This window comes from Kogia breviceps, chromosome 17, assembly GCF_026419965.1.
Source record: "Kogia breviceps isolate mKogBre1 chromosome 17, mKogBre1 haplotype 1, whole genome shotgun sequence".
Classification (NCBI taxonomy): domain Eukaryota; kingdom Metazoa; phylum Chordata; class Mammalia; order Artiodactyla; family Physeteridae; genus Kogia; species Kogia breviceps.
The window spans coordinates 9,177,694-9,191,038 of NC_081326.1; the positions used below are offsets into that span (position 1 = coordinate 9,177,694).

Genomic DNA, 13,345 nt, shown 5'->3' on the forward strand with positions numbered 1-13,345 from the left:
AAACATAAAGCATACTTCCTTTGACCTAATTTATATCTAGCTAATAAGAGATTGATTTTTCCCCTATTGTTCTAGTATTTGAACATTGTGGATGTGTCCCTTGCATCACAAATAGTTCAGAAAGTTTTCGTGTAAGTAATACTTATGAAGAAACCATGTCTTACTTGTTGTTTTGCTAAAGCTCCATTCCAATTTAAGCCATCTTACCTCCTTTTTGGAAGTAGGTAGAGTACATTTAAATTGGTAAGTATTTACTTTAGAATTTCACAGATTTCAGCAGACAAGCTATGACAATTGTCATCTGTGACATGTTTATGATAGAGTTTCAGAAAGAATTTTATATCTCCCCAAAGTTCTAAAGCAAGGAGTATAGGTGAGATTATTTTTGTTTAAGAGAAAATTTGAAAGCAACTCTTTCTGAGTCTTTCAATCCCATTTTTACGCTGGCTCATTCTGGAATAATTTTGAGGGTTAAAATATAATTCTCTACAGTTAAGTATAATTAAAAAACAGTGCACAGTCAAAATGCAAACATTTAAACAATTCTGATAATTTTATCAATGTGAAAGGCCAGTCTATCACTGACAACCATTTTAGGTTAATTTTTTTTTTTTTTCTATAGCACAGCTTTAGTCATGAATACTTGAAGTTCAAAAACTCCCAGCAGCTCACGGTTTCCTTAGCCTGACATTCTTAGGGCTTCAGATTCTAATCTTGATCTATTTCTCCAGCCTCAGTTCCCATATATCTCCCCACACTACCCTAGACCTCCCATAGTCCAGACAAAGTGAGTTTTTCTGGGGTCCCCTGGCACTGGTACCAACAACAGCAAAAGTGTTCTGCTGACCCCTTAAATATCACTGGTCTTTCAGGTGGTCTAACCATGGATCCAGGGTAAAAATGGTTTGCTGATGCTTTATTCTTTTCTTTACTGGACTTCTCTTAGGACTTAAGCCTGACACAGAGGTGAGGATGCGTAGGATATTCCTAAGTGAACATTTGGCTTGAATTCAGATGCTGGATGTCAGAGAGAGCTAAGTGTGATCCATCTGTGGTGACAGCATATTGAGTGTTCCCAGATGCAACTAGAGATCTCTCTAGTGTTAGTAGGTGAGTGACAAATGCCGTAGTTACCTAGAGTTCACCAAAAGATGATAAGATTACCTGATGAGAGCTCTTGGGAAATATCTCCAAATTAGAAATTGAAGGTCAGATTTTCAGGTTCACTCTTCCTGTGTCTTATTAAAATTTATTCTTATTATTACAGGATGCAGTTCAGCTGAAAAGATATTATAACACATTTAGGATGACAGCCTTAGCCTCCTTAAAGTGTTATTATAACTTATTTCTTAGGGTGAAATTGGAAAAGAACACGATCTCCTTCCACACTGCTACTTCCATATTCCATAAATTTTCCTAGGAAACTGAAATCTGGAAATGACTCCCCCCTCATTCCATCAACCCAGTGTTTCCAGGAGGCATAAGCACGAACAGGTTTTCCTGGGCGCACTCGGAGCCTGAAGACCCTTTTACGTTGGGCTTCGACTCCTTGTCTTCCAGTCATCATTCGGCCGAAGCATCGTCTTGGTTCTCCAATTTCATAATCTGTTAGTATTAACAGGAATCGTGTCTAGTGTCATGTTTATATGGGTAGGAAACAAGTAAAAGTTACAGCAGAGAGAACATAAATTGGTGGTGAGTACAGACTTTTCAATCAATTTCACTTTAATACCTCTGGGTATGAATGCAGAGCACTTCCTTTCTGCACGGTGACCATCACACCCTGTTGAGTTGTAGACACACAACTGAACACACTTACATGACAGACCTGGCCTTAAAGGCATTTAAATCAATGGATACTTTTCTAGAAATCGGCAGCTTTGTTCAATGAGTCAAATGAAAATATAGATTTGCACATAATCCTTCTGTAAATAGGAATACCAGAGAGGTAGCTATTCTTAATAGTAAGGACTAGAAGATACCCTTGTGAGTCACCGTGATACAAAAGTAAGGGTATGAGTAGCCAGAGGCGGACAGACAGACAGACTCACACACACATTCACACACAAAACCACTCTTACCAAATGGTTCTGCATTAGCAATGAATGGTAAATTATGAGTGCTGAAAGCAGAAAAAGAGAAAGAATTGAGGATGGAGGCTGAACTTTTATAATAGCATTTCCAACCCTAAGAGCTCATAGATTTGTTTGTGTCTTAGCAGAGTTGTTTACCAAACCTCCCGTCAAATCTGTTTCAAAGACAACTGCATCCTTTGTGTGTGTGATGGTGGGTGCGGGGGAGGATGTGGCGGCGGGGGGTGGGGTGGGGGGAGGATTCCTTCCGGGAACTGAAAATCATGACCACATTCCACTGACACTTGAGGTTCATGAGCACAGAACAGAGATGGATCCAACAGGTCGAACGATGATCTGCAAACTGGACTCATTCGGCAGAAGCAGTAAACTGAGAAAGTAACCCTTTCTCTGGAAATGCTCATCAACCTTTAGAGGACAAGAAACTTCTATGGGCTGTGAAAGGGGTCTGTAACTGATCTATATGCTAAGTCAGGAAAACCTCAGCTGACGTGTGGGTTAGACGTAGGTCCTCTACAGAGTGGTTCTCAGTGGGGACAGTACAGCCCACTAGGGAGGGTTTTTAACATTTGTGGGGAAATATTTATGTCACAGGGATGGGCTGCTGCTGCTATTTATAATAGGAGGGAGCCAGAATAGTCCTCCACAGAGAATTGCCCCTCAGCCCTTGTAACTTGCAGAAGTCTCACCGGACATTCAAATAGGATAAACAAATAAATGTATGTAATTATTTATGATATTTATGTTATATATTATATTTATATAAATGCGTTGATATTTATCTTAGCCTGGACTCCAAGCCGTTTGACATATATACACAGAATACTTTGGAACCTTTTTAATAAACACGAAAATGATCCGAATGAGACTACTCTATAAATAGAACAACTGCTTTGTTTTATTTAGAGCTTTATCAAAAGTTGTTCATCGGGGCTTCCCTGGTGGCGCGGTGGTTGAGAATCCGCCTGCCGATGCAGGGGACGCGGGTTCGTGCCCCGGTCCGGGAGGATCCCACGTGCCGCGGAGCGGCTGGGCCCGTGAGCCTTGGCCGCTGCGCCTGCGCGTCCGGAGCCTGTGAGAGGCCAGCGTACCGCAAAAAAAAAAAAAAAAAAAAAAAAAAAAAGTTGTTCATCGCTTAAAAAAATCATGTCACTTGCGGCAGTGCCATCTGTGGCCCTTGAGTCACAGGTAAAATACCCCTGCTTCAGGCTGCACAAGGCAGATTTCTACTCATTACAGAAGTTACCTAACATGATATTCGTCTCCACTAAATCAGGAAGTAAATTCAGACTCAAGTGTGGCTTCTAGGAAGGCACAACCAGTTTATCTGAGTTGCTACACAAGGTGAACTTTCTGGTTCTTATTGACAGACGCGGAGGACACGATAAACATGCTTGCTTGTCTTGGCTTCAGATTCAACCAGTAAGTGAAAGTCATCACCAGCCTTTCCAATATATACAAAGCAATCTCTTATCCTTGTCTCTATATCTTATTCATCTTCTTTGATAGTAGATATACAGACATAACTTTATTTCAGTTAATAAATTAAGTATCCTTCTACGAATTGTGCAAACCAGAACACTTGACGTCATCTTTCTTCTTTCTCTTTTCTTACTACTCGTGTTTATCACTTTGCAATTGTACTTCAGAACGATCGCTGACACTGGTTTGGATTTTTCTCTTTGCTTCATTACCACTGAGGCAGTTCAGACAGCAGGACCTTCTCTCATGGACGGTTACAAGAGCTCTCTGACAGTGTTCTTAACACTTTGGTCTTCCTACCTACCACATTCAGCCCTATGAACTACCTACAAGTTTATCTTCATTAATAAAGCATCAAAATCAAATGACAACAAGTTAATCTCTCTCATTTAAAAATCTGTTGGTAACCTGTTGCCTCAACAGAAAATATATTACATCCCTTATAATGTACTGTTAGCATTTGGGTTTCTTCTCTCTTTCTCTTTCACATTCCTCCCGTGCTCCCAGACTTACATTATTTTTTTCATCCTGATGCTTTGTGTACACTCTTCTCTCCGTCTGACAGATCCCTGCCCACTTGGGGGTTTTCCCTTGTTGAGGACCCTGCTCTCTGGACAGTGCTGATACGCCCAATCCTCTACTTTACCTTGCTGGAGTTCCCAGTCCCAGGAACTGAGACTTGTGGGGTTTTTTTTTTTCTTCTTCTTTAAATCTTTCGTCTCACAATCCAGTCCACGTGATAAAGTCAGTCTTCTTACTCACTCCCTTCCCCTGACTATGGAGTCATCCATTGGCCTTTTGTTTTCACAATACCTCTGAACCCTAAAGCACATTTATTTATCCGGCCGCACCGCAGGACTTGCGGGATCTTAGTTCCCTGACCAGGGATCGAACCCAGGGCCCACGGCAGTGAAAGAGCTGAGTCCTAACCGCTGGACCTCCAGGGAATTCCCCCTAAAACACATTGAAAATGCATCACTAGCAACCGTAAAGTTTCTACAGTCTCTAACTGTACTTGGTATGGTGATAAAGGAAGGGGTTGAGAGAAGAATGCTCTCTTGGTTTACAGCACGGATGGCTGGAGAGATGGCCATGGAAACCAACTGATAGAATATTGAGAAAAAGCTAACGAGTTAGTTTTGGACATGCTGAGTTTAAAGTGCTCTGAGGAGGCTCGTAGCAGTTGTTCAGTAGGAGCTGCTCAGGAGGGCTCCGCTAAGAAGAAAGTGCTATCCCAGAGACCAGACTGGGAGTTGGCCTTCAATCTGTCTCCCCATGCTGCTAGAGTGATGTGTTTCGAAAACACAAATGCGAACAATGTCTAAAATTTGTCAACAACTACCCACAGTTATCCGGATAAAATCACACCGCCGTTCCTCAAATGAACATTATCAAGGCAAACATCATGTCATTGGGTTTTGTCATCAAATCGTTTCTGCTAGAGTTCAGCTTTCGGTAATGACAGATTGTCAGCTCTCCAACAGGACATCACAATTACAAACTCTAGACAAAATATTTAAAAACAACTATTTGAAGGCACTGGAAAATGAGCAAAATAGAGAATACACTATGATTCTACTTATATGAAACTCTTAAACATGCAAACCGATCTATACTAACAGAAAGCAGATCCGTGGAGGAAGGCAGGCCTGTAGGAGAGGAGGGTAGGGTTTACAGAGGGGCACTCGCAAACTTTTGGGTGTGATGGATACGTTCAATAGCTTGATTATAGTGATGGTTTCCTGGATGTGTGTGCATGTGTGTGTGTGTGTGTGTGTGTGTGTACATCTACGTACAGAACTTGATGAATTCACATAGCACTGTGCTTTATTAATTACTAGAGTAATTCTTGCTTATTAATCTAAATACACACTGAAATAATGGAATTACAGGCTTGGGGGAGATGACTGGGGGTGCCAGAACTTTCTCCTTAACCCACGACAGTTACCGCCGGTAACCATTGTGATCGGTCGCTGAGGTCAGCTAGAATACACAGAAAGAAATAAAAACAGATTTATGGGGTTCGTCCCCGGTCCCTCTTATCAGGGGAGAGGGAAGAGTGGAGGCTGGGAAGGTAACTGACGGTCCCATGAGCATCCTAGACTAAAATAGTTCTCAGCTACTTTAGGAGATGTAACCCAAGGGGCTGAGTGCAGGTCTGAAGGAGGTGGGGAAGCAGAATTTATGTGGTTCAATCCCCTCCACTGCCTCAGGGAGTTTACCTTCCTCTTTATTTTCTACCTTGTCCCTTGGGTCTTAGCTGATGCCCCTTGAGTTTTTCTTTGTCCTGAGATTGGTCAAGGGACTTTTCATAGCACAGGGGAGGGATCTCATTTTCCCCTACACCCAGCCAGGCACACAATCAAGGCTGCGTTACTCACAATACACACACCCACAGGGGCTACCTTCAGTCCCAGCAGCTGGGTGTCTGGGACTCAGAGGACTCAACATGGCACCAGCAGAGCAAGACGTCCGTCCAGTATTCCCTTCTCGTCCTAGAAATCTAAAAAAAGAAAAGTTCACCTTATATAAATTATGATAAGTCATGTAATTTATACACATCTCACATACCTAGAATCTCATATACCTAGAACCTATAATAATAAGTTTAAGATCAAGCATTTACCAGAATGTATTGAGCATTTTATTGGATTGCATCCTTTCAGGATATTTTGGCTTCAGAGCTTGCTGCTCACCTGGAATTGTCACCTGCTGAAAGGCTTTAATATCTCTTAAATTATAAGAAATAATGACCATGGTGCCATAATTAGAGCTCAAGGGGAAAAAATCAGGCTAATGTTCTGAGGGCAGTAGATGGAAAGGGAGTACACTAATAATTCCAGGAAGAAAAGTCACCGCATTAGGCTTCTCCAAAAACACGTCCCTGCTTCTTTCTTCCATGGAAAGATCAAGACTGTGTTATTCTTTTCCTTCAGGCCTCTTTAGGCAACAGAATCTCCAGACTTTTGAGTCCTGAGGCCCGAACCCCCTTAGAGAGATTTGAGAGGAGGCACGACGAGATTTTACCCAATATATGTCTCCCAACTACAGAAATCTTGGCCCTACAATGAGTGCTACCTATGACTGCTCTAACCAAAAAACAGAAAACCCAGTTATTCTAGAGCAAAACTAGCCTTCTAGATTTTTCAGATTTTGATTTCGTAATATGAATTCCTCTTGAAATGTTTATTGCTTTCAATTTGAGTTGAAATTATTTCCAACCTGCCTAATAATCCACAACCTAAATTATGCCCATTGCTTGTTTCTTTCCTGGAGTCCAATTTTGAACCTTTGAGAAAAGTTTGGGAGGCTAAGGAGAAAGAAGTCAGATTGGCTGAAACAGCCGTGGATAAAACCTTCAGCTTTTTTGCTGGTCAAGAGACTGAAAGTTAGATAACTGCCACATGACTTTGGGGTTAGGTAAGAGAACAATCCTGTCACATCAGACCATATCCTTAGAGATGGGCTGTGTGATGCTGTAAAATGGGACATGGCTCCTCTCCACCAGGTGAATTACGGGAGATGTTTTCCTTATTGATTTGCAATATCTCTTGGTATAGGAAGACAACTCTTTTTGTAATCAATTTAATTGAAGAATTATTGGCATGCCGTAAATAGCACATAAAGTGTGCCATGTGACAAGTTTTCCTTATTGTTTGTAAGGGGGAGGAATTGATTGCTTTCCTTACTGTTTGCAGGGGGAAAGAAAGAGAATTTTGTCATCTGTAAAGTAAGATTACATATACCTACCTAGCATGATGGAAGAGAGGATTAAATGAGGTTATATATGACAAATTCCAGACCCTGCTGGTACATGTATATACTCGAAATATGACAGCTGTTATTGTAATGCTTATTAACAAATAAAAGAAAGTTAGAGCCAGGAAGTGTTGCTGACTGTTCTTTAAGGCTGTTATTTCATGTTCTGTTTTTTTTTTTTTTTTTTAAGTTTTAAATTCATAGTGTTGGTTTAACCTAAATTATGAATGTCTTTGTTTTGGCTTCTTTTCTGGGTGACTCGTTTGGGAAGAAATGCAGAGAAGTCATTCAACAAGGCTGGGAGTGGGAGTTTAGGGCTGAGTTAGCAGGTCCATCTCCACGGTCAAAGCAGGCAAATGGAAAATCCAAGTTCATTCATCAAGCGGGGAGAGATCGGACAGTGTTTGATGATCTGAGAGTTAGTTGACCCCTAAGAGTTAAGCCAGCCTTGAGCACCATGCTGGTCTCAAAGGCAAGTAAGACCCGGAGGACAGGGGGCTATGGGGCTTTGAGGCATTAGCAAAACCAAGGAGAAATACAGGAAGAATCTGATCTTAGAGCAGAGGTTGTTTGCCTTTCGCCAGATTATCAATTTTCATGAGTACTTGATACACAGGTTAGAGGTGGAGTCTGAAGAGATGGTGGCCTGATTCTGGCAGAGCAGAAATAAAGGGCATAGAAGATAAGGAGGCACTTGTACAGATACAGATGCATTAACATTCACCACCTCTCAAATACATCAGGTACTGTGGGAAATTGAACTGTAGTCCTCAGCTCTCTTATGTACCACTTAATGATTCAAGAAATAGTTACTTGATGCACTGGGAGGACTGAGCCCTTCATGTGGCATGTTAATTTCAAGGTGGCGGCTCTTAATATCATAGGAACTAGGCAACATACGGGACCTTGTGTAGCATCTTTAATTTTCCTTGTGAGTCATTTGTGATAGGAGAACAAAATCAGGTCACCTAAAGGAAATGATTTAATCCCCAAAAAGAGCCACTTAACAGGCATATATTATCACCATTCAATGGAAATTAATAAAGTGCTAGTGTTTACAACGTTTCTCTCGGTATCATGCAAATGGAAATAGCATTCATTTACACTGGAATTTGCATTGCATTAGGAATTTCATCCACATTTGAAAAGTATTATTAGAGGGAATATTATATGATATTATACATATTGAAAGAAAAAGCGAGAAGAGGGAACATCCCCAGACATACCATTCCTAGCTTGAGTATCGTATCAGTGGGGTCTTAGTAACATAATTACCAAATTTGGCTTGCTTGTGGCCCCTACCTACATGACTATAGCACATCAGCTCTCCTACTAAATCACACCAGTGATTTCTGAGGGTACTCCGGGGCTATGTCACATGTATTCGGAAATGCCTGCTCTTTTTCTTTCATTTGATGTCCTCACTGAAGCCCACAGACTAGAAGTCCTTTGATGAAACCCCTCCATACTGGCCTTGCTGTGGTCCTGGGAGGGGGTCCTTCAGACTCTCCTCGGATGCTATTGAATTCCACGTGTAAATGGAGAGAATTTCATCCCCCACTTCTGATACTTCACTAGTCACTGGGGCTCTGAAACTGCATCACTTACATCCTAAATCTCATGACATTCCTCCTTCAAATGGCCCTTTTATCATCTGTTCGCAGCTAGTCCTTTTCCCTCTCGATGGGGTCTTAGAGATAGTCTATCAGGCTGGTTGAGAACCATCTCTCCAAATAAAAGCTTCTCCATTTTTTCTTAATATCCTTAAATCTGCCCTAAATATGATGCACTAACTGCTTCTTTTTCCTTTAGCCCAGAAGGAATCTAGTACATTGTCCACGAATATACATGAGGTCAGGAATTATGTCTGGGCTCTGTTGCTTACTTGCTAAGTTTTATTTTCCTTATCTGTAAAATGGTACATACCTTACAGAATTGTTTTGAGAATAAAATGAGAAAAACCAGTACCCAGAGTAAACACTGAACAAGCTATTATAAGCTTGGAAAATGCTCATTTTATAGGGAAGAATGGAGGACCTTGGTAACAGTAAATGTCAGACTTAGATCTCAGAGCAGCACTTTTTTTTTTTTTTTTTAACATCTTTATTGGAGTATAATTGTTTTACAATAGTGTATTAGTTTTCCCTCTACAACAAACTAAATCAGTTACACATACACACATGCTCCCACATCTCCTCCCTCTTGCATCACCCTCTCTCCCACCCTCCCTATCCCACCCCCCCAGGCGGTCACAAAGCACAGAGGTGATCTCCCTGTGCTATGCAGCAGCTTCCCACCAGCTATCTAATTTACATTTGATAGTGTATATATGTCCCTGCCACTCCCCCACTTCGTCACAGCCCACCCCTCCCCCTCCCCATATCCTCAAGTCCATGCTCGAGTAAGTCTGTGTTTTATTCCCGTCCTACCACTAACCTCTTCATGACATTTTTTTCCCTTAGAGTCCATATATATGTGTTAGCATACGGTATTTGTTTTTCTCCTTCTGACTTACTTCACTCTGTATGACAGACTCCAGGTCCATCCACCTCATTATAAATAACTCAGTTTCATTTCTTTTTATGGCTGAGTAATATTCCATTGTATATATGTGCCACATCTTCTTTATCCATTCATCTGTTGATGGACACTTAGGTTGCTTCCATGTCCTGGCTATTGTAAATAGAGCTGCAATGAACATTTTGGTACATGAGTCTTTCTGAATTATAGTTTTCTCAGGGTATATTCCCAGTAGTGGGATTGCTGGGTCGTATGGTAGTTCTATTTGTAGTTTTTTAAGGAACCTCCATACTGTTCTCCATAGCGGCTGTATCAATTTACATTCCCACCAGCAGTGCAAGAGGGTTCCCTTTTCTCCACACCCTCTCCAGCATTTATTGTTTCTAGAGTTTTTGATGATGGCCAATCTGACCGGTGTGAGATGATATCTCATTGCAGTTTTGATTTGCATTTCTCTAATGATTAGTGATGTTGAGCATTCTTTCATGTGTTTGTTAGCAATCTGTATATCTTCTTTGGAGAAATGTCTATTTAGTTCTTCTGCCCATTTTTGGATTGGGTTGTTTGTTTTTTTGTTATTGAGCGAGCAGCACTTTCTTTACCCCCATCATCCTCTGCTATATATATATATATATATATATATATATATATATATATATATATAAAATATCTTCTGTCATGTATTTTTTCATACATAATAGTTATGAGCAACAATATCTAAGTATCATATAAAATCATAGATATAGCCACCATAACCCTTCCCATTGCCTTGAAAAGAGGCACAAATTCTTCAAGTCTGTCCATGCTAGGTTGTCGGTACCACAAGCTAGCTGGGGTCTATGGCAGGATGGGGGTGTTCCATTCAATCTTGAGTGCAAAAGTTGTGTGATTTTTATGATACCTAATGGAGGAGTTCAGGTCCGAAATGGAAGTTGGGGTCAAACAAATAGACATGTGACATGTTTGAGAACATGGATGGGCTTGGGTGTGGAAGTACAGGCAGGGCAGGATGGTAGATCTGTCAGGAGTCAGTCCATGCACCGAGGCAATGGTGAAGCTCATGCTTCAAGGCAAGCATGTGGAAATAATTAAAAGATAGAGACCAGACCAGAATGAACTCATGATCACAAACAAAACACTTTATGGCCACACACTTTAATTAAAAATCACTGAACAGTAGTGAGAATAAACTTGTATTTTAAATCAATCTGTATGTGTTCACTTTTCTGAAGATGATGAGGAATTGCATGGCTTTTCTAAAATCAGACATTGCAACAATGTGACAGATTCTATATTCTAACTGAAACCCACTGAACTAAAACTGGTGTTCTAAACCTATCTTAGGAGGAAAAAAAAAAAACCCAAAAAACCCTCTGCTTAAAATGGCTAATTTTTCTTTCATTCTAAGGTTTCTTTCTCACCTCCAATCTTTTAAAACATCAGTAATTCATCACAAAGAAAATAACCCTCTAAACCAAAATTCTTCTTCCATGTCTCAAAAGCCGTCTGGACCCCACCTCCCCCAAACCCCATTAATTTTGAATCCTAGGAAAAATGAGAGTGTGCTGATCAAAAAAAAAAAAAAAAGCCCATTTATTTCTATAGGATCTCTTTAAAGATGTTTCCAAATTATATGGCTTGCTTACAAGCACCACGAGAGAATGTGCAGCTGAAACCCCATATATAGCGCCATCCAAAACTAGCAACACTTTCAAAGGAAAACATACTTTAGACTTGGGGAGGGTTTTAATTACTTACGTGCCTCATCCCCTCCTTGGTGCTTACATGCTGGGTAAGCTGCTAATTTATAAGTGCTTTAGCCACTCTTGCCTGTCCCTCATGCAGGTAGACTCTTACTGGCCTTCCAGGTAAAGGTAATTAGCTACTTTCATGCTTCTGAATGTATCAGTCAAAAAGGTACTTCAAGAAATAAACCCAGTGTATTTTAGACTGACTATGTTATGAAAGCAGATAAACTATCGTGTAGACCAATGCATTAGTGAAACCAGGAACGCCTTGACCTTTGAATATACCTAGTGAATATACTATTACCTCAAAGCCTCTGGTTGAAAGAAAGAAAGAGAGAGAAAGAAAGAGAGAAAGAAAGAAAGAAAAAGAAAAAATACAAGTCAGGCAGACCTAATTCAGCCAACCAGCAGTTTAAAAAGTTGGAAAAGAGGTAAAAGGGAGCCTGACACCTATATTTCCTTGCCTTGAAGAATGAGAACTTCCAATAAGCTTTGGACAATGATTTAGAAGCGGGGAAACACAAAGGAATTGCATTCGCTATCTCTACATATTGATTAACAGCTTTTAAGCCCATCAGTCATACTTTAATTCTATGTGTGGTGTGTTTAACATGAGCTCCCAATCCACCTGATTGGATTACCTCACTACCCATAAAAGAATCAGCAGCTAGTGGTTAAAATTGTAATTAGAATCAGGCAGTAATTTGTCATGGGGGGGGGGAACCCTCTTGCTCCTTCTGTTTAAATTTTTCAGCATAGATGATGAATAATAATTATATTTCAGCCAATTACCTCTGAGATGATAGAAAGTGAATATGCGAATGAATAATCAAAGAGTTTAGATATTCGAACTCTATTTTTTCCTTTTTCATAAAGTGGTCAGTAAAATATAGAAAGTAAGTTTATTATTCACACAGTCTCTAATTTCAATAAAATTGGAGAGTTATCAGAGGTGGGTCCTGTCTTGAATATCCAATATATATCTCATCGTATTTCTGTTCTATGGACCAAGAGTCTTAGAGAAAGAAACAAGTAGTGTCTGTTTTAGGATATAAATGAACACAAAATTCTATTTTTAAAACCGTTTTAAAATAGATTTTCTTTTTTGCATGATATTGCTGAAATAGATGTTTTCTTTGGGGGTTTTATAACCATGTTTTTTTAAATTAGTTTTACTGTAAAATTTACTCCCAGGAAATGGACCCTGTTGGGATCCTTGTTGAAAGCATTTAACTTATTTATAGGTACAAATCTTGCAATTATTTTCTGGTTAAAAGTGTAGCGTCAGTTCTAAGACACGTAGGTCTTGAAAAACTTTAATGCTTTCGGATTAGCTATCCTATTATAAAAGATATAGTGATACTGTTTTTAAGATGTGACTTGAAAAATTAGTCTTTGAAAGTCCAGAAATTAATTAAATCTAAGATGTATAAAGAAAGTTTCAGTGTTATATGAAATCAAACTGGAAAACCATACAACTGAGTGGAATAGGAGATTTGGTAATTTAGCATATGGTGCTACGAGTTGAATTAGTTCCCACAAAATTCACACATGGATGCACCGAAATGGGAAAAGCTAATGTGATATTGTGATTTATAATAAGAAATATATATTTGGTCTTTGTCCCCATTTCTGGCACATAGTTTCCCAAGTCCTTGGAATTTCCTAAGTTATGAGAACAATGGTGTCTTTTGTTATGTTAATGGGCGACTTTTGGAAAGCACCTCGGCTCGGGACTGATTG

General features: G+C 39.9%; 1 long non-coding RNA gene across 4 annotated transcripts in view; it reads right to left on the reverse strand.

The window, feature by feature from the left end:
- Positions 1-610: 610 nt before the first annotated feature.
- LOC136792884 (uncharacterized) overlaps positions 611-13,345 on the reverse strand; it is a 446,126-nt gene continuing 433,391 nt past the window's right edge. For 2 of the 4 annotated variants that reach the window (XR_010837461.1, XR_010837464.1), the window contains 2 exons: positions 5,981-6,078; positions 1,332-1,605 (listed from right to left, as the gene is read on the reverse strand). This is a non-coding gene — a long non-coding RNA (uncharacterized lncRNA). Of the gene's footprint in view, positions 1,280-1,331; positions 1,606-4,294; positions 5,079-5,980; positions 6,079-13,345 lie in introns of those variants that run through there. The other 2 variants (XR_010837463.1, XR_010837462.1) reach the window with 2 other exon arrangements.